General features: G+C 39.4%; 1 protein-coding gene across 6 annotated transcripts in view; it reads left to right on the top strand.

Annotated features, from left to right (window-relative positions):
- Positions 1–22,907, top strand: part of DYM (dymeclin) — a 393,514-nt gene that overhangs the window by 239,415 nt on the left and 131,192 nt on the right. The window lies entirely within an intron of this gene.

Below are 22,907 nucleotides of genomic sequence, written 5' to 3'. Positions count from 1 at the left end.
ATGAAGGGCTAACCAGAAAGAAATCCTGAAGTTCTAGTTGAGATCCTTGAATTAAGGGTCTACCAACCATCTTCCTGATAAATGGGTTGCAAGAGGAGGTATTCTGCATCATTTTCTAAATAGAGTTATTAGTGTCATGTTTCCTTTGCCTATCTTTGTAAAATCTGACATAGAGTAAACATACTTTATTTGGTTGGTTTCCCCTGAGAGGAAATTTCTTTACACTTAGGAAGTGCCTTACGATTTGTGATAATAACTTATAAACTGTTCATCCTGGCTCCTCTTGTGTTCACTATGAGATAATCTCTCTTTTCGAGTGAATGTTCTCATTAGCTATCATTTCAATCCTAATTGTTGCCATAAATTAGTGACATTATTCTACAAAACTCTTATTTTTAAGTGGATCTGCTTAGTGTGCAGTTTTTCAAGGGACTAAGAAAGGGTGGCAGAGAAAGACAGTCTGATTTGTGTCAAGTCAGAAGATGCATTTCTATTCTTTGTAGAATATTTTTGTATTTTTTAACAGAGAAGAGAAAATACCACAGAACTTCTAATAAAACTTGATATCTTTAGAATTATTAGGGTGGTACAAAAGTAACTGGTTTCAGACCTTGAATTTTAAAAAATTATAACTAGGTTCAAACACATCTTTATTAATCAAAATAGTAACCATTACAATCAATACACTTCTGCCAACAAGAAATAGTTTGTTTATTCCTGTAGCATAAAAATCTGTGCTTCAGGATTGGACAAACTCTTGGAAAGCGTTTTCTCCCTCCTGCTGGTTGTGGAAGCATTTTCCCCACAAAAAGTTGTCAAGATGCTTGAAGAAGTAGTAGTTGGTTGTCGAGAGGTTGGGTGAATATGGCAGATGAGGCAAAACTTTGTAGTCCAATTCATTCAGCTTTTGAAGAGTTGGTTGTGCGATGTATGGTTGGGTGCTGTCGTGGAGAAGAGTTGGGCCCTTTCTGTTGACCAGTGCCGGCTGCAGGATGCAGTTTTCAATGCATCTCATTGATTTGCTGAGCATCTTCTCATATGTACTGGTTTCACCAGGATTCAGAAAGCTGTAGTGGATCAGATGGGCAGTAGGCCACCAAACAGTGACCATGACCTTTTTGGTGCAAGTTTGGCTTTGGAAAGTGCTTTGAAGCTGCTTCTCAGTCCAGCTGAGCTGGTTATTGCCGGTTGTTGTATAAAATCCACTTTTCATCCCACGTCACAACCTGATTAAGAAATGGTTCGTTGTTGTTGCGTAGAATAAGAGATGACTCTTCGAAATGACAATTTTGATTTCCAGTCAGCTCATGAGGCACCCACTTACCAAGCTTTTTCAGCTTTCCAATTTGCTTCAAATTCCATAAGACCATAGAACGGTCAACGTTGAGTCCTTTGGCAACTTGTGTAGTTTGTAAGAGGATCAGCTTCGAGGACTGCTCCCAGTTGGTCGTCGTCGCTTCTGACGGCTGGCCACTGCTCTCCTCGTCTTCAAGGCTCCTGTCTCCTTTGCAAAAGCTTTTTGAGCCACCACTGCACTATACATTCATAGTAGTTCCTGGGCCAAATATGTTGTTGATGCTGCGATGTGATAAATTTATGTAATAAATTTGTCACCTGGAGCTCTGTAGCTATCATTATATAATATTATAGGATGTTGATTTTTCAACTGAAATGAAAGATAAAAATAACCTTGCTTTGATGTTATAAAGACAGAGTTTAGAATAATCTCGATATATTTCTGTTTAAACACCAGTCCTCCACTTACTAGCTACAGGAACTTGATTACTGCTTTATGACCCATTTTGAACTCAAATTTAAAAAACCACCTGAATTTGCTTTTTGTCTAACATCATTTCTATAGTCTAAAATTAATACAAAAAGCAAGTAATGAGTCATTAGCAAAAAAAAAAAACATAAAGCAAGAAATGCACGTTAAAATGATGTATAATATAACCATATTTACTTCAGAATGTATTCCAGTATCACGTGGCAAAGTTCAAGAGTGTAAAACCTCAATTACTTTTTCTCCAACCTAATACATACTAATTACAAAATACCTTGTGTCTTGCATCGTGCTTGGGTTTATATAAGGATACACATTTTTAAGTATGTTATCCGTGAAAGAAGTATAAGCAAGTAAGTGAAGACTAGGGATAAAGTTTTTCTTTTCAGATAAATCAAATTACCAGTTTTTAAATTTAGTTAGATCATTCTTACTCATAAGCATTTCTGACCAAATTTAGTCACAACTGGGAAAATCTGCTTAAGAAAACAACGCTTCTGCATTATGTCCCCTTATTATATGTCTTCCACTGAATTACTTTAAAGGTTAAAAACATAAAAGAAGTTTTGCATGCTTGTCTTTGTGAAAAATAAAATTGTTTTTAAGCTAATGATAGGTTCTCTTATTTCATGCCTTATTTTATTTTTTACTGTAGTTATCAGGTCATGTATTTTATCCATTATTTTAAAAATATTTTTACTTATAATAACTCATGTAACGTTATTTTAAAAGTTGTTAGTTATCTCTCCATTTTCTTTCTGTTTCCTCCCTGTGTTGTCTCTGTAATCAGGAAAATTCAGTTCCTGAGTGTCAAGCATTTTTTGAAAAAAGTATTGTTTAGTTGAATACTTGGTTGTGTTGCCTGACATGCACACAGTGCCAGTTATACTGGACATTGTAACCATAATTTCAAGTTCTTTCCAAGATACCTGGTGTGTTTTTATGGCAAAGAGATCAGATTCTCTAGTTGCAATTCAGGATGTGCCCTTGCTTTTTAGATTTTTATACATGAGTGTCTTTGTATCTTTTGCTTTCACTTCAGAGTGTTAGCAGATGAATTATTGCATTTTCTTTAGAGTGTTGAACCGGGGAGCACTATACACTTGACGGCATTTCAGTGTGGACCAACGCGTCTGTTCTGCTAGTCCATTAAACATTTGCATTTGCACAAGCCTTAGTTGACAGTCAGCAAGCTGGTGATACTGAGGTTTCTTATTTTGTATTCTACCTTCTTCTTCTTTTTCTAAATTTGGCTGAGCCAGTTCCTAGCTGTGGCATGCAGGCTCTAGTTCCCCAACCAGGGATCGAACCCAGCTCCCTCTTTCCCCGCCCCCCCGCCTCTTGCGTCTTAACCCCCTTCTTAACCACTGGACCATCAGGGAAGTCCCTGTATTCTCCCTTCTGTACCATAAAAATCAATGCCACTTTAGCACTTGTCCAAGATGAAAGAATTTTAAGCTAGTTACTCTATACCTAAAATAATGCTTATGGTTATTAAGTCACGTATGTGTGAATGAGTGGGCAGTTTGCTCTAACCTTGCTTCTTTTTGTAAATGTCAGTGTTTTTAGCAAACATAATTGTGTAGTTAGTTGTTTTCTTCATCTTAATTTTAAGTCCCTAAAAATAAGATTTTTATGTTCTAAAAATAAACAAAGACCTCTTGTTTCCAATTTTGTAAGGCAGGATTATGGATGTCTTTGCAGTTTCTTTTAATGGAGTAAGAAAGATAGAAGAGAAATAGAAAGACATTATTAGTAGCAAACATATTTGGACCCTGTTTTATGCAAAGCACTGTAAAAAGATCTTCAATCAAAGCTGTATATGAACTTAGCATTTGGGAGAAAAACCATATTTACAGTACATGTATGTATTTTACATACGTGTGTAGGTGCATGGCAATTTAATAGCATAAAGCAGCATATTAAAATAAGTAAGCAGGAGTACATAATTTGATAAAGAGGAAAAGCCTGTCTGCTAAGGTGGTTTTTAAAATACCATTTCTATTATATTTTGCAAGTATCAATACAAAGGGACACATTTTATGAAATGAATTTAGTCTTCAAAGACTTTGGGTCTTTAATCACTCATAGGTGTTTAATGCTCGGATTTCCTCCATATTTATTAGAACCATTTCTCCCTCAGCCTTTCCCCCAACCTCTGACTTGGTCTGACTGTCTTTGGCAAAGGCTACTGAATCTTGTCTTTGGCAATCATTGCTCTGCTCAACTTTCTCCGGATAGAGGGAGGGATTTTTCATGAGAAGCAGAAAAGTGGAACGAAGAAGAAAAACATTGTGTGAACAGGCCAATATTTCAAAAGCAATAGTTACCATCTTTCACTCCCCTACAGATAGGTTCATCTGCATGCACAACCTCCAAGGTCCTCTACCCCACACTCCCAATACAGGTCAGCAGTCATTTCATACTGCATCAGTTGTCAATCTTTGCATGATTATAACCAGATATTTTTTCATGGATGATCCATATAGTATAATATGGTAATAATTACTTCCTTAGGAAAATGTCTTTAATCTTTAGAATAAAATTTTGGCAGGGTTTAAAATTCTGTGTTTGGTGTTGTTTTCACTCTGCGTGTAGAAGGCATGGCTCATTGCTTTGTAGTTGTTAAGACGTCTAATGCCGTACTAATTCTTGACGGTTTGTACATGGTCCTCTCTCCCTTTCTCTCTCTCAGTTTTTATGAATTTTTTTGTCTTCAGTGTTTTAAAATTCCAGTCGTACACTTCTATGCTTCCTCTTTACCTGTTTTCTGGATTCATGGTAAGCTCTTTCAGTTTGGAAATTCATGTTTCTCAGTTTTGAGAACTTTCCTTGGAATAATTATTTAGTAATTTCCTACTTTTCCTTTTCCATTTTCTCTGCTCTTTTAGAACATCCTATGTTAAACTTTGTGGACCAGATCTCTGCCATTTTTCCACTATTTACCATCTCTGTCTTTTCTGTTCCACTTCCTGGGAAAGTTCTTCAAATTTATTTTTCAACTCTTTTTTTTTTTGGTGATTTTTTTTTAAATTTTTATTTTATTTTTAAACTTTACATAATTGTATTAGTTTTGCCAAATGTCAAAATGAATCCGCCACAGGTATACATGTGTTCCCCATCCTGAACCCTCCTCCCTCCTCCCTCCCCATACCATCCCTCTGGGCCGTCCCAGTGCACTAGCCCCAAGCATCCAGTATTGTGCATCGAACCTGGACTGGCAACTCGTTTCTTACATGATATTTTACATGTTTCAATGTCATTCTCCCAAATCTCCCCACCCTCTCCCTCTCCCACAGAGTCCATAAGACTGTTCTGTACATCAGTGTCTCTTTTGCTGTCTCGTACACCGGGTTATTGTTACCATCTTTCTAAATTACATATATATGCGTTAGTATACTGTATTTATGTTTTTCCTTCTGGCTTACTTCACTCTGTATAATAGGCTCCAGTTTCATCCACCTCATTAGAACTGATTCAAATGAATTCTTTTTAATGGCTGAGTAATACTCCATTGTGTATATGTACCATAGCTTTCTTATCCATTCATCTGCTGATGGACATCTAGGTTGCTTCCGTGTCCTGGCTATTATAATCAGTGCTGCGATGAACATTGGGGTACACGTGTCTCTTTCCCTTCTGGTTTCCTCAGTGTGTGTGCCCAGCAGTGGGATTGCTGGATCATAAGGCAGTTCTATTTCCAGTTTTTTAAGGAATCTCCACACTGTTCTCCATAGTGGCTGTACTAGTTTGCATTCCCACCAACAGTGTAAGAGGGTTCCCTTTTCTCCACACCCTCTCCAGCATTTATTATTTGTAGACTTTTGGATCGCAGTCATTCTGAAATCTGGTCAACCACTTGTAAAAGAATGAAACTAGAACACTTTCTAACACCATACACAAAAATAAACTCAAAATGGATTAAAGATCTAAACGTAAGACCACAAACTATAAAACTCCTAGAGAAGAACATAGGCAAAACACTCTCTGACATACATCACAGCAGGATCCTCTATGACCCACCTCCCAGAATATTGGAAATAAAATCAAAAATAAACAAATGGGACCTAATTAACCTTAAAAGCTTCTGCACATCAAAGGAAACTATTAGCAAGGTGAAAAGACAGCCTTCAGAATGGGAGAAAATAATAGCAAATGAAGCAACTGACAAACAACTAATTTCAAAAATATACAAGCAACTCCTACAGCTCAACTCCAGAAAAATAAACGACCCAATCAAAAAATGGGCCAAAGAACTAAATAGACATTTCTCCAAAGAAGACATACAGATGGCTAACAAACACATGAAAAGATGCTCAACATCACTCATTATCAGAGAAATGCAAATCAAAACCACTATGAGGTACCATTTTTCAACTCTTCTATTGGTTTTTTTCATGTTTACTGTTATGTTTACCTTTTCCAAGAGCTCTTTTTTGTTCTTTGATATTCCTTTTTATATGACTTCCTTCTTGCTTCATGGCTGCAATAGATCTCTTCCTTTAGCTTAGTAATTATAATAATTTGGGGATTTTCATTTGTCCCTGCCTTTTCTCTGTTTCATCCAGAGAAACTTGTCATTTTAGTGGCTTTTTCTGGTTATCATGGCAGAGTTGATATTTAAAAAGTGAGCCACTAAAGAACATATTGGAAGTTCTGTATGTTGGGCTTTGATGGCTGGTGACTTCATTTCAGAGTCCTTCAGCTGAGCTACGTTTCTGGAGAATCTCCAAGTGTCAGTATCTTCAGGTTCTTCTGTCTTTCACTTCTCATTTTCTTTTGTCTTTTTTTTTTTTTTTTTTTTTTGGGCTGTACTGTACAACTTGTTGTTGTTACTCAGTCGCTCAGTGGTGTCTGACCCTTTGTGACCCCATAGACTGCAGCACGCCAGGCGTCCCTGTTGTTCACCATCTCCCAGAGCTTGTTCAAACTCCTGTCTGTTGAGTCTGTGATGCCATCCAACCATCTCATCCTATGTCATCCCCTTCTCCTCCTGCCTTCAGTCTTTCCCAGCATCAGGGTCTTTTCCAATGAGTAGGCTCTTTGAGTCAGCTGGACAAAGTATTGGAGCCTCAGCTTCAGCATCAGTTCTTCCAAGGAATATTCAGGGTTGATTTCCTTGAGGATTAACTGGTTTGATCTCCTTGCAGTCCAAGGGACTGTCAAGAGTCTTCTCCAACACCATAGTTTAAAAGCATCAATTCTTCAGCACTCAGCCTTGCTTATGGTTCAACTTGTTACATCCATTCATGACTACTGGAAAAACCATAGCTTTGGCTCGATGGACCTTTGTGGGCAAAGTAATGTCTGTGCTTTTTAATACTGTGTCTAGGTTTGTCATAGCTTTTCTTCCAGGGAGCAAGCATCTTTTAATTTCATGGCTGCAGTCACCACCTGCAGTGATTTTGGAGCCCAAGAAAATAAAATCTGGCACCGTTTCCATTGTATCCCCATCTGTTTGCCATGAAGTGATGGGACTGGATGCTGTGATCTTAGTTTTTTGAATGTTGAGTTTTAAGCTAACTTTTTCACTCTCTTCTTTCACCTTCATCAAGAGGCTCTTCAGTTCCTCTCTGCTTTCTGCCGTAAGGGTGGTATCATCTGCATATCTGAGGTTATTGATATTTCTGCAGTCTTGAGTCCAGCTTGTGCTTCATCCAACCTGGCATTTCTCATGATGTACTCTGCATATAAGTTAAATAAAGTAGGGTGACAATATACAGCGTTGATGTACTCCTATCTGTGTACAGGTTTTACAGGAGACAGGTAATATGGTTTGATATTCCCATCTCTTTAAGAAGTTCCCCCAGTTTGTCATGATCCACACTGTCAAAGGCTTTAGCATAGTCAGTGAAGCAGAAGTAGGTGTTTTTCTGGAATTCCCTTACTTGTTCTAGGATCCAGTGGATGTTGGCAGTTTGATCTCTGCTTCCTCTGCTTTTTCTAAATCCAGAGCTTGTACATCTGGACGTTCTCGCTTCACGTATGGTTGAAGCCTAGCTTGAAGGATTTTGAGCACAGCTTGTGGGATCTTAGTTCCCTAAAAAGGTAGTGAACCCAGGCCAACGGCAGTGCAAGTGCTGAGTCTCAAACAGTGGACTGCCGGGAAAATTTCCCACTTTTTACTTTTTCTTAAGTAACTTGTCAGTAATTTTCCTGAGTTTATAAACCACACTTGATAGCATTTTCTGAGCTGATTGGGGGATGAAGCCGAAGGTTTCAGTGTTCAGCATCTAGGTTTTTACCTAATTACTTTCAATATAGTACTCCCATTGTCACTTGGGCCTTATATCCCTAAGTCCACAGTCTGCCTGCTTCATCCTTTGGAGAGTGAACACCGCCATTCTTTTGCCAGGATGGAGGTAGGCACTTATTGAACTAAATGGGGAAGGAGAGGGAACGCAAAGTCGGGTCTTCATTGCTGAATGGGGGCTATTCTGTAGTTGCGGTGTACAGGCTTCTCACTGCAGTGGCTTCTCATGGCAGAGCACGGCTGTAGATGCACAGGCTTCAGTAATTCCAGCATATGGGCTCAGTAGTTGTGGCTCATGGGAAGTCTGACTGTTTAATCCAGACTTTCAGTCACCTGTGTTGGTCCTCATCTGCATCCTTCTTTAAGCTTAATATCATTTGGTCTTCCTTCACTTCTAGCTTAGGTTTCAGCTTTTTCTAGTCCCTCTTCCACTCTCTATGTATACTAGTCCCTGAGTTTTCTCATCCATTGCCATGGCTTTAGTTTTTGATTGTATGTTTATTGTTCTCAGATGCATATCTCTAACCTTCATCTCTTTCCTGAAGCAGACTCATCTTGCAAATGTGTACTTGAAACTTTCACTTGGATAATGAATAGGCGTCACAGACTTAGCAGATCTAAAAAGGAATGCCCAAAGGTCCCCCTGGAACTATCCCCCACCCCAGCGGACAGTCTCCCATCTCAGACAGTGATACACCTACCTTTCCATTTGCTTCTGCTAAAAACTTGGCTCATATCCTTGACTCTTCACTTTCACCTCAAGTCCAGTCTGGCAACAAATCCTGTTGGCTTTGGCTTCAGCTCGGTGTGTATACCAAGGAGAGATATTGGAGGATTACTCTTAGGAGAAACTGAAGAGTGCTAAGACAACTGTGTTTCTAAGCAAATGGCAGAGAATGCTTGTTTTTTTTTTTTTTTAGTGCAGTAAAAATATGGAAAGGAGATATTTGCCTAACCATAAAAATACGAGATATTTCTGTAAAGAATCAGAAGCCAGATAAACTTTGACATTTTAAGCTTAGCAGAACTACTTTTCAGGGAACTTCTACTTCGTATTTTATTCAGTGAACTAATATTGAATACCTGCTATGCACCAGGCATTGTTCTAGGTACTGGGAATATGTGTGCTCAGTCATGTCCAACTCTCTGTGACCCCATCAGCTGTAGCCTGCCAAGATCCTCTCTTCATGGAATTTTCCAGGCAAGAATACTGGAGTGGGTTGCCATTTGCTCCTCCAAGGGATCTTAAGCAAAACAGGTGAAAATCCTGGCCATGGTGGAGTTTACCTACTAGTGCCGGATAAGAAAACTTTTTCTGTAAAGGACTAAGTAAATATTTTAGGCTCAGCACATTGAATTGTATCTGTCATTGTAGCATGAAAACAGCCATAGACAGTATGAATGGATGTGACTGTGAGCCAGTAAAATTCTCTTTACAAAAGTAGGTAGTCGAGGAATTCCCTAGCAGTCCAGTGGTTAGGCCTCTGCACTCTGAACTGCCAAGGGCCCAGATTCAATACCTGGTCAGAGAACCAAAATCCCACAAGCTGCACGGACGAAAAACCAAAAAAACAAACAAAAAGAAACAGATGGTGGGCTGGATTTGATTTGTGAGCTCTAGTTGGCCAGCCTCTATTCTAGTGGATGGAGACAGTAACAACATATAAGTAAAGCATATAGTATTTTATAAATTGAGGAATAGTATAGGAAAACATGGAACAGTAGAAGGAAACTAGGGCATGCCAGGTATGGGTTATGATAGACCTCAAATAAGAGATGACATTTGAGCAAAGACTTTAAGATAAGGGAGCAAGCCATTCCAGACTCCAGCACGTGTGAAAAAGGAAACCCTTTGTTTTCAGGATACTTCGTGGAGAATAGCTCACAGAAGAAATTCAGGGAGTGTTGGGAACCTCGGAGACTTGAACTGAGGAGTCAGCACCTCCAGAGCACAGTCTCGGCCTCCCTCCCCTTCTCCCTTTCTCCTGTGACTTTCTGTGTCTGTATGTCTGTGTTGGTGTGTCGTGTCTGTGGTGTCTATTCTCTTTCACTCTATCAGCTTAGGTTCATTTTCTCCTCTTGCATGTGGATTTTCTCCATGAAGTGAAACCATGATCTTAGGCACCTTACATCTTTACAGTCTTCTAACCAGAGAGGAGCAGCAGTCTTTCTCACCATTCCTAGTTGGGAAAATCTTAGGGAAAGTTTTCAACTGGCTCATCTTAAAGCATGTATCCATTGACCTTTCTTTGTGACCCAGGGGATGGGGTATTACAATTGACTCAGCATGTACCATGGACTCAACTTTTTTCAGGAGAGGCAGTTCTTTTCCTAAAAGAAGTAAGTAGAAGTGAATCATGCTGGTCAGGGAAAAAAAGCCCACCCTAGGTAAGATGATAAAATAGAGTGGTTATGAGTATAGACTCTAAATCAGGTTACTGAGGTATAAATTCTGTCTCTTCCACGTATAAGCAGTATAATCCTTGGCAAGCTAGTTTGCCCCTCTAATGCCCTAGTTTCCTCTTGTATATTGTTATGATAACATTGATACCCTCTTCATTAAGCATGTTGTATATTAATTTAGTTAAAAATGTGAAAGATTAAAAAGGTACGCGGCATAGAGTACATCTTAAGCAAGTGACAACTTACTGTCATTATTTATCCTCAGCACATAAAAGGATAACCAGTGGGATCTGCCCTAGGAATGTAAGGTTGCATTAGCCTAACACGATCATTCAGTACAGTCTGCTGTATTAGTAGACTTAAACTGTACGGTCATCTTAATAGGTATACGAAAAGCATTTAGTGAAATTCAACACCTATGCGTGATGATAAGAAAATTCAGTTAGCAAGGAATAGAGGGGAATTTCCTCATAGCTAAAGTCATAATTAATGGTAAAAGACTAAACGCATCTTCCCATGGATCAGGAAAATGGCAAGGATATTTGCTTTCATATTTACTGATTATTGTGCTAGAGATCCTAGCCAGTGCAATGACTTGAGAAGAAGAAATGTTAATAATCTAGGTTAGATAAGAAGATCTAAAGCTGTATTTATTCCCATAAAACATGGTCAGATGTTTAAAAATCCTAATGAATCTATAAAAAATCTACTAGAATTAATAAATGAGTTTAGCATGAGTATAAGATAAAAAGTCAGTATAAAATAATAAGTTTACTTTAATAATTTTTGTAATAAACAACCAGAAATTGAGATTTTAGAACAGTGCTATTTACAATAGCATAAAAATATGACATAACTTAAGAATGAACATAGCAAAATCTAGGCAAGATCTATACAATGAAAACTGAAATACTGCTGAAAGAAAGAAGACCAAAATAAACAGTGATCTCATGCTTATGGATCAGAGACTTAGTATTAGGATCCTGAAACTGAACTGTATGCTCAAATAATCCTTATCAAAACCCCACCATACTTTTTGGTAGAAGTTGACAAAGTTGATTCTAAAATATGTATGAATGTACAAAGGACCAAGAATACCCAAAGCAATTTTGACAAAACTTAAGTTGGAGGATCAAACTCCCTGATTGCAGGATTTACTCCAAATTATAGTTAGAGTAACCAAGACAGTATGTGGTAGACCAGTGGAATAGAATCCAGAAATACATCTGTGCATATATAGTCAGTGAAATTTTGACAGGACTGCCAGGGTAATTCACGGGGTGAAAGGGATAGTCCTGTCAACAAATGGTTCTAGAACAATTAAATATTTATATCCCCCAAGCCCCAATAACAACAAAATGAAACTTGACTCTTACTGCATCCGTACATACATATTAAAGTTCAGAGTTAAAATTATAAAACTTCTAGAAGAAATCATAGGAGAAAATCTTTGGAATCTTGGGTTAGGCACAGATTTATAATACAAAAAGTACATGTAATTTTTTTTAATTTCATGTATTGGACTTCATCAAATTCTAAAACTTGACGCCACTTCCCCTACCTCTCTCCAGAATGGGAGAAGTTGTTTACAAAAATAAATAACACCCAATAATGAGATTCAAAATAAGGAAATATAGATTCTTTTCTCAGTATATTTAAGGTCACTGTTTAATCTTCATTAGTGTCAAATTCTTTTTTTAGTTTTATATCACACACCCTACTCTTGTGTTGTACTTAGGGTATATTTGCATGTTTATAACTTACAGGTCATGAGAGACAGCTGCCTCTGAATAGACTATAATTTTATCTCAATGACAGTACCCAAATGTTTAAAAAATGATACTACAACCAGTTTGATGTTCAACTGATAGCAGGTTGGTCAAGAGGATGAGATGGTTAGACGGCATCACTGACTCAACAGACGTGAAACTGAGCAAACCCCGGGAGAAGGGGAGGGCAGGGAAGCCTGGCATGCTGCAGCCCACGGAAGAGTCAGACATGACTTAGGGACTGAACAGCAACAGCACAGTTGGTCCAAGAGGACAATTTCCAGTGTTTTTTTTTAATTGGTAGAAAGTTGCTTTACAGTTTTGTATTGGTTTCTGCCATATGACAGCATGAATCAGTCATAATATCCCTTTCTTCCTAAGTGAATCAGTCATAATATCCCTTCTTGCTAAGTCTCCCTTCCCAAACTTCCAGTTTTAAGTTCTGGATATCTGATGTACAGCATGGTAACCACACGACTGAGTGACTAAACTGAACTGAACCAAACTGATATACTTGAAAGTAGCTCAGAAAGTAGATCTTGAATGTTCCCACCACAAGAAAGAAATGGTAGTTATGGGATGGGATGGAGATGTGAGCTAAAACTGTGGTAATCATCATTTTGCGGTGTGTCTGTAGCAAATCAACATGCTGCACACCTTCCACAATGTCATATATCATTTATTATCTCAGTAAGGCTGGGAGAGAATATTTTAAAACTGACAAAAAAGCAAAATCTGATAAAGGACTTGTGTCTGGAATATATGAAGAACTCTCACAACTCAAGAAGAACAAAAACACTTTTTAAAAAAATGGACCAAAGATGTGACTAGACTCTTCAGCAGAGAAAACGTTGAGCCCAAGAAAATTCATTAGGGGAAGGCAAACTGAAACTACAGTGAGATCTGCTTCACATCCACTAAAATAGCTAAATGTGAAGTCTGAAATATCAAGGCTTCCCTGCCCTCCACTTCCCTGCTACCAAAAATGTAGAACAAAAGTTTGATGGTTTCTTATAGAGTTAAAACAATTGGCATACAATGCCACAGACCCACTTCTAAGTAGAGAAATGAGAACATATGTTCACATAAAAACTTGTACCAGAGCATTTATAGCCGCTTTATTCATAATAGCTCAAAACTGAAAACAACCCAATCCCCCCAAATTGAGATTCATGCATACAGTGGAGACTACTCAGCAGCACGAAGGAGTGGACTGCTGGCACACAGAGCAGTACGGGTCAGTGTGAAGAGTGTTACGCAAGGGAACGGAAGCCAGACAGAAAAGAGTGCTCTGCACGTGAAATCCAGACGGGGCAGAACCATTGTGATGGAAAACAGGCCCCTGGTTACCTGGGGTAGGGTCTGGTGAGGTGCATATTGGACGAGGGACTTGACTTCAGAGGGGCACAAGGGAACTTCCTGGGGTGAGGGAATCGTCTCTATCATGATTATGGTGATGAGTCACATGGATGTTTGTATTTTTCAAAACTCTTTGAATTGTCTGCTTAAAATTGGTCCGTTTTATAGTACGGAGGTCATTCCTCAATAAAGCTGATTAAAACTATCCAGCAGCCTGAGACCACGTTTAGTCATGAACTGAGTGGTGAAGTGAGTGTGGCTCAGAGGCAGGATGAGCACAGCCTCTCACAGAGGGTGTGGAGTTGTGCCTCCAAGAAGAGGCAGCATTGAGACCTGCCAAAAGGAGGAGGGGCTCGCTGCCCGGAGGAGGAGTCCATGTCTGCAGCGGAGACAGCAGGAAGCTAGGCGTGGGGAGACTGTTTCTAGCTATAACTCTGCTTTAATAAATAACTTTAATAAACTTTGTATTTCTTTGCATTTTGAAAAGCTCTGGAGGGTTTATAAAGGACTTTGGTATTCACTACTCTGTGTCACTTTGACCTTGGCTGAACCACCAGCTCTGTTTCCTCATCTGTGGAGTTGAGGTCCGTCTCATGTCTCTGGTGGCACCCCTTGTGAGTGTGTCAGAGGCAGGACTGGGCCATGGAGAGGCCGTGACCACATGTTGTAAGCAGTGGCAAGGTTCTTGTGGGCATGTCTGCGGTGGTCAAGGAGGGGCCCCCACTGCCCCTCCTAGTCACTGACCTCTGTCTGCCTTGCCTCCTCCACAGGCTCATACGCTCACTCTCCTCGCCCCAGCACCACCTGTTTCCCCACGTCCTGCTTCTCTCCCAGCCGCCGGGGGCCAGCTTCTGCCTCCTCCTCCCCACTGAAAAATGTTTCTTTTACCATCACCGTTGATTCCTTGCCTTGTGTCAAATCCGGTGACTATTTTTTTCAGTCCTTCTTTACTTTTTAACAGTGGCGAGTGCTCCCCCCTTAAGATGGTTCTCCTGACTTCCAGAAAAATGTCTTCTCTTCCCCTCCTTCTACTCTGAGCTTTCATCAAATACTCTTTACTGGCTTTACCCAGAATTCTGTCCTTGTTTTATACTAGTAATGTGTTATCCTTGGGTGATCACCTGTACTTTTGTGATTTCAACTGATGCTGCTAAGTTGCTTCAGTCATGTCCAACTCTGTGCGACCCCATAGACGTCAGCCCACTAGGCTACTCTGTCCCTGGGATTCTCCAAGCAAGAACACTGGAGTGGGTTGCCATTTCCTTCTCCAATGTATGAAAGTGAAAAGTGAAAGTGAAGTCGCTCAGTTGTGCCCGACTCTTAGCGACCCCATGGACTGCAGCCCACCAGGCTCCTCCATCCCTGGGATTTTCCAGGCAAGAGTACTGGAGTGGGTCAACTGATGCTAACAGCCCTTAAATTTCTTAACGTCTCTCCTGAGCACGGTGTTTTTGGAATCTGGACATTTCTAACCGTGGGCATCTGGGTATTCTGGAGCACCTCTGAGTTTCATGGCAGAACTGTTAAGAACACCACTATGAGAGCCCATCTGCCTGAATTTGACTCCTGACTCCACTTAGTAGCTATGAGCCTTAACCACTCCCCGCCTCAATTTCATCATCCCTTCAAAATAAAAAAAGGCTGGAGAATAATAGCACACACCTCAGATGGTATCTGATGATGAACAGTGTCTGATGTGCAGGAAGCTCCGTCAGTCTGTCTGCTGCTGCGCTTGTTGTCTTTGAGACACAGCTCTTTGTTTCCCAGGTCTTCTCCCTGCTCTTTGGCTCTTCTTCATATATCCCTGACATGTTCAGTCACATTCTCAGCCAGCCACTAGATTTCCCAGACCTGAGAATCATCCAGGATTCCTATTTTTCCCCAAATAGCTCATACCTGCTTCAATTCAAGCCCTCCTCACCTCTCACTTTTAGCAGTGTGAAAGTTATGCCAAATTATCTATTTCCACTCCTGTTCTCTTGCCCACCCTATCCAACCTTCCCATCCTGTCTAGGGGCCGAGAATCTTTCTCAAACAAGTATAATTGTTATGTAGCTGTACCTCCTTGCACAGGTGTTGGGTATTTGGGTTCTGTGACAGGGCCTCTGCAGCCAGCTCGAGATGAGAGAGCATCAGGGAGAGACGGAGGACAGAGAAGAACAAGGGGGCTTGGTCACCCTTCCTGCCCACTTCCCACCTGGACACCAAACATAGCAGCTTTGTATTTTTCTCTTACTTACCTTTGTAGTCCTGCTGTCAGAAAACACCTCTGGCTTTCAGGATGAAGTCCAAGGTCTCACTAAGACATGAGAGGCTCTTTATGAACTATTCCTGTTCCTGCCCTGACCATACCGTGGTGTGCCAGTGTTCACACTTTATGAGCATGTGTGCTTTACTGTTGACTGTACCCGTAATGCTCGGATTTCCCTGCTTCCTCTCATACTCTGCTCTCTGCCCATGTTACCTTTCCTGTTGCCTGATTTGCTTGGCTAACTTCAGATTGATCCTTAAGATTCAGCTCAGGCATCATCTCCAGAAATGATTTCCTGTCCCCAATTCAGGTGTGGTCAGACACCCTCATCTTTGTCCCCATCTCTGCCCACGCATCTGTCCATCACCAGTGACAGGAGCACTTGTATACAAGCATATCCTCCTTGACCTGACCGTGCCCTCCAAGAGGGCAAGGTAGAGGTCTTGTGGCTTTTGCTAGTAGCTGTATCCCGAGCAGACCACTTGCTCATCCCTGACACGTAGTCAGTTCTTGGTAAATGATTGAGTTACTGTCTGTCTCAGTAACTTGACAGTGCAAACCTCTTGGCATTTTTTTAAACAGATCCTGCCAATCTTGCTGGATTCATCTCTTGGCCTGTCTAACACTCCCCTCTCTGTGGACTTGCACTAGCTTTGCCTCATAAGCTCTGGGTACTTTCCTGACGGCTCTGTGCCTTTCTGTACGCTTCTCCACCTTTCAGAATGGCTCTCCCTTCCCCTTTACGTTTCCCCATAGGCAAACCCCTGAACCTTCAAGGCCACCATCAAGATAGATTTCCTCTGGGAGACGTACCTAGCCTTCAGCTTTACTTCCACAGCACTCTCTCAGATCCGTGGCGTTCTCTGATTCCAATATCGTAGACATTTTTCCCCTTATTCCATTAGACTTGAGGTCCTTGGGGGCAAGGAACCATGTCTCTTTACTCATTTTCTAAGACTGATTAGCTTCCATTAGCTCCTCACTCCATATAGAAAGGTCCAGGACTTTTGATGTGCCATAAGCGGCCCTCCACAGTCTGTCTTTAAACTGTCTTATCTCCTGCCACCAACTGGGCACCTAAATGACAGCCCTTTGCAGCAGCCAGTGGTTTTCTGAGCACATTCCAGGTTGGACTCATCATGCGTGTTTATATGTTTCTTTCTTTTATGAAATGCTGACTGTTGGCAGGGGCTCTGTTTTCTTCAGGATAGTGTGTTCTTTTTTATTAGTTTTTAAAATGTGTAATATTTCAGGCATACACCAAAAAAATAGAGTAACGAAGTCCCCTCGATATGTTTTGTTGTTTAGTCACTAAGCTGTGCCCAACTCTTTGTGACCTCATGGACTGTCGTGCACCAGGCTTCCCTGTCCTTCTTCACTATCTCCCCGAGTTTGCTCAAACTCATGTCTAGTGAGTCGGTGATGTTATCCAACCATCTTATCCTTCGTGGCCCTCTTCTCCTCCTGCCCTCAATCTTTCCCAGCATCAGGGTCTTTTCCAATAAATTGATTCTTTGCATCAGGTGGCCAAAGTATTGTATGTATTGTATGTATATATCTAGTATAACCAAAAAAATATATATATAGTATGTATATATCTAGTATAACTGAAAGAATATTTGAGAGAGAGTGTGCTGAACCTCTCATTTCTTCCTCCCTGATCTCATTTCCATCCTTTCTCAGAGAATGATGACTATCCTAAATGTCATGTTTATCATTTCCATGTGTGTTTTATTCAGAAGTTTTATCTGTAGAAGATATATAATGTTGGTTTGTATGCTAAAGACACTGAATAAATAATATTGCCTTGTTCACATTCTCTACCAGGGTCCTTGCTCATTGAACAACATTGGTTTTTTGAGATTTATCCTGTTTAGATACCCTTTAATAATATAATGTCATATAATTATATATGAAGAAATACTATATTATTATATTTATATATAATATTTAATATAATAATATATACTATATAAAATAATATATATTATATAATGTATAATATATAATGGCACATAGTGTGCCATTATATGACTATCCCACAGTTTATTTACCCATTGTATTCTTGACCAGAATTTTTATTGCTTTTAGTTTTTCACCATTAAACGAATTTATAATGAACATGCTTGTACAACAAGGAAAATCCAGCCTTTTTCTAATTTAAATTCACTATCATGACAGCTATATTCTGAGTATCAGTGCACTTGGAAGTCAGTTTCACTTATTTCCAGAATCAGAATTACCCCTTCCATACAAATATCATGTGTGTTGCTTACTCTCACTAGCATTTAACTGGGGCTGGTATTTTGAATGCAAAAGCTTTAAGCAAAAGTTACTTTTCTCAGCAATTTGCAAATCATATCTCATATAAATTTAGGTCATTGTGCCCTAAAAGGAGAAGGCAATGGCACCCTACTCCAGTACTCTTGCTTGGAAAATCCCATGGACAGAGGAGCCTGGTGGGCTGCAGTCCATGGGGTCGCTAAGAGTCGGACATGACTGAGCAACTTCACTTTCACTTTTCACTTTCATACATTGGAGAAGGAAATGGCAACCCACTCCAGTGTTCTTGCCTGGAGGATCCCAGGGACGGGGGAGCCTGGTGGGCTGTCATCTCTGGGGTCGCACAGAGTCGGACATGACTGAAGCGACTTAGTAGCAGCAGTGCCCTAAAAATGCTAAATGGAAGACAAAATTAGAATTTTTTAAAAAAATTTAGGAAAACTTTGAGAGCTCTAGCTAACAGAACTGAGAAAAAAGCCTATTAGATGGCGGAAGAATAATAGCCTGAGTAAATTTGAATTCTGTTTCTCATTCGTGATAGAAAACTGGAAGTGACCTCAGATCATCTGTTCCTACACCGACCTTAAAAACAGCTAGGAGCAGTAGCTACAGGTTCTTGAGGTGGACCATATCAACACTGCAGGCCCGAAGCAGTCAAATTTTCCGTTGTGTCCAACTGAAAGAGCTTATGTTTGAATTGCAGTTCCCTTCCTTGTTTTGTCTTCTGCTAACAAGGAAAGCAGATTGTTAGTATTCTCTTTTAAAATAAACAAACTAGCCTTTCTTCTCTGAAGAAAATATTATCAAACCCTCTTTGCTTTGATTCCCAGGACTTGTTTCGTAAATGTCTTCAATTGATGATAAAAGCTACCACAGATTACCTCTTTTGTCCTTCTCTAAAGGGTACATTCTTAGAACACTGACTGAGAAAATCCCAGGTTTGTGAACCCATGAAATAGTTCTGATATTATGTAAACATGAAATGCGCTGCTCTGCATTTGCTTTCCATTTGCCCGCTTTCCTCTTACTAATACCAAAAAGCTCACTTCTTCCAGGTATGTTTACTGCTTTAGCTTTCTGTTTAGGCACCCCGTTGATGCCCGTTTGAGTCTTGCCATGCCATATACTAGAATCAACCACCAAAGACCATTCCATCTCAACAAACTTCTGAAACTCCATTTATTTCAGAAAATTCGCTAAGTAGTATGACTTCACTTTCACTTTTCACTTTCATACATTGGAGAAGGAAATGGCAACCCACTCCAGTGTTCTTGCCTGGAGAATCCTAGGGATGGGGGAGCCTGGTGGGCTGCCGTCTATGGGGTCGCACAGAGTCAGACATGACTGAAGCGACTTAGCAGCAGCAGCAGCAGTATATTTAGTTATGTAATATAATGGCCTTGAAGGCCTTAGAATGTGGCCTTGAAGCCGTGTGCAGAGCTGGTGTGCCTGGCTGTATGTCTGCTTCTGTAGCCAAAAGTGTCCTGAGCAGAAGCCTGCTTTTGTAGATAGTTCTGTGATTTCAGAGGGGTGCCAAGGTGGCACTAGTGGTAAAGAGCCCGCCTGCCAATGCAGGAGACATAAGAGACATGGGTTTGATCCCTGGGTCAAGAAAATCCCCTGGAGGGGGAAATGCCAACCCATTCCAGTATTCTTGCGTAGAGAATCCTGTGGTTAGAGGAAGCTGGCAAGCTATAGTCCATAGGGTTGGAAAGAGTCAGACACAACTGAAGTGAGTTAACATAACAACATACTAACTAATTAGATGAATCTTACTAATTTCCCCCTTTTATGCATTTCCTTGTGAATGTGCTTTATACACTATTTCAACATATTTTTATCTCTTAATTTTCATTGCCTGAAAAATAATTTGTATTTTTAAGAATATATACACCTTGCAGTTCAGTAATATGTTCAATTATTCTTTTACTCAGCAGTTTGACTTTATCCTATAGTCAGTCTCATCTCAGGTATGCCAAAAATTATGTACAGGAGTGTTCACTGCAGTGCTGTTTATGATACAAAAAATTGTAAACTTTGCAATGATACTTTTCTAATGGATTAGTCAAAATGTGGTTTATACATATGCTTGGATATCAGTTAACTAACAGTCAATATATGTTTTATTGAATGAATCAAAGATTGTATTATTAAGTGGAAAAAGTACAAGATACAGAGCAATACCTATTTTGTGAATTAAAAAGCATGGATGTATATGTACAGTGTTCATTCCTATATATCCTTTGATGAATATAACATTTCTGGAATCATAGACAATAAACTGCTAACATTTGTTACCAGTGGGTCATGGGAGTGAATGTGAGGAAAAAGCATGATGTTTACTTTTAATCTGGAAAAAGAAAAAACAAGGCAAAGCTAAAACTCAAATAAAGAAGACCCATAAAAATAAAATGACAGAAACAATGCACAGACCCTTACAGATTGAGTCTTTTTCCTACTTTACACACTTCCTCTTCACTCTTCTCACTGTCCCCTGTTTTGCCTCTGTGCTTTGCCTTCTGTTTGGAAATGCCTTCTCTGTCTTCTTGCATGGATGTTTTTTCCTCATCAAGACTTTATGTAAAGTCTAACCCCTTCATGAAACTTTTACAGGACTATTCCATTTCACAGAAATCTCTCTTCATCAACATGTGCTTGATCAGTGTTACATGATTTCACACTTATTCACCCAGTAATTGTTTCACAGATTTTCTGGCAGTATTTGAATATGAATCTAGAGAATACTCTTGGCTTTGTTACATTTTCTTTGTGCACATCCAGCATTACCCATAAGTGTTAAGAAACTTTTTCATTTTTTAACATTTTAATGTTAGTTAATAATCTGGAAAGAATACTTAGTAGTCTTGTTTTTAGTAATTATCCCATTTAAACCATCTGAAATAGTTAGGTATTTTCCTAAATTGATATTCAGATCAATATTCTATTTAGAAAGATACCACTAAGAAATACTAGAGTAATGTTTCAGGCCTTAAAAAAGATACTACAAGCCATACTTATATGGAAAAGTACATGGAATCAGAAGTGTCTTTATTTTTAACCCATTGTCTAGCCCAAAGAGGAATTCTTTTTTCATTAGATATAGTAGATGTAATATTAGGATCATATACTTAAATATATTTGAAACTCTGTTATTTGGTATATACACATTTATGGCTGTTACAGCTTCTTGGTAAATTCATCACTATAAAATTTCTCTCTTTATCTCTAGTAATAATCTTATCCTTAAACCTACTTTGTCTAATATTAATATAGCCATTCCACCTTTCTTATGATTATTGTTTGTATTAAACAATATCTCTTTTGAACCATTTTACTGTTCACTTATCTGTATCTTCAAATTTACAAGTGTGGCTCTTATAAACAGCATGTTTTTGCGTTTAGTTTTTTACCTAGTCTGACAATCTCTTGTCATTTAACCAAGAGGTTTAATCCATTTATATTTAATGTAAGTTTGTTTTATACTTTGAACATAGCTCACTGAGTTCTGTTAGGATCCATCTTAGAATAATCTTTACTTTTGGTTAGAATACTACTCCTAAAACATCATCTTTCCAAGAGTTCACCTGAGTGTTATCTCCACTCCGACAGGTTGGAACTTCAGCATACCTCCAGTCTTTGGTGATTTCCAAAGTCTCCGTTTGGTTTGTGCCTCCTGAATGGTGGTTCACTGTCATGTGAGGTCTGTCTTTGCACAGCGCAGCATAGTATTTAGCCAAACACTCAAGAATTGACATTGAAGCAGGTTTTGGACCTCCCTCTTGCAGTTCCCTCCAGTCTAACAATCTACTCTGCAAATTCCAGCTGCCACAGAAGCCCCAGATTCATATCTGTCTTCTCAGTGCAATACTCTTGGGCACTGCTTGGGCCCCAGCTTTCTGAGCCACAGTCTAAAATGTTCCTCTGAATAGAAACTCACTTTCTAGGTAATGAATCACATGGGCCCCCCAAAAGGCTCCCCTAGTGGCTCAGATGGTAAAGAACTACCTGCAGTGCAGAGACCTGGGTTCAGTCCGTGTGTCAGTAAGATCCCCTGGAGAATGGAATGGCTACCCTCTGCAGTATTCTTGCCTAGAGAATTCCATAGGCAGAGGAGCCAGGTGGGCTACAGTCCATGGGGTCCTAAAGAGTCAGACACAACTGAGCGACTAACACAACACTGTGGATCTCTCTTATTTTAGGGATCATAATCCTGTATTCAGTTGTTGTTGAGCATCTGAAAGCAGTTATTTCGTATATTTTGTTCAGTTTTTAGTTGTTTACACAGGCAAGTTATTCATTACCAGTTAATCCATCATGGCCAGAAGCAAAATCTTATAATACAATATTGAAAGTCAGTCTTTTTGAGAAATAAGAATATAAAGCCATAATATAGAATCGTGGACTCTATATTATGCTAGAGAAATAATCTAATACACTTATTTGAAAGATGAGAAAATTGAGATACAGCAAGCTCAAGTGATTTGTAACAGAGTATGCACTCTGAGTTACTCCTAAAGTCAGTTCATGTCCCAGATTTTCTAAATTTCTGTCCACTGTTCTTTCCATGATAGTAATCTTCTGAAAGTTTCTCTTGTGCTTGAAATACGGTCTTAAACTGGAAAACTTTTATTTTTTAGAGCCCTTAGAATTTAAACATTCTTTTCACTTTATCATTTATTATATCAATAGTATTGTTAATCTTGCTGTTCACACAGGCATAAAAAATAATCAATTACAAGTATATTTTGAAATAATTGACATTCTGTGTAATTATATAATTCCATATAAAACCTATGAAAGGAGACA

The sequence above is a fragment of the Bos grunniens genome, chromosome 24 (assembly GCF_055505025.1).
Source record: "Bos grunniens cultivar Pamir isolate PY7600 chromosome 24, Bosgru_T2T1.0, whole genome shotgun sequence".
Lineage (NCBI taxonomy): Eukaryota > Metazoa > Chordata > Mammalia > Artiodactyla > Bovidae > Bos > Bos grunniens.
This window is presented reverse-complemented; position numbering and strand designations above follow the sequence as displayed.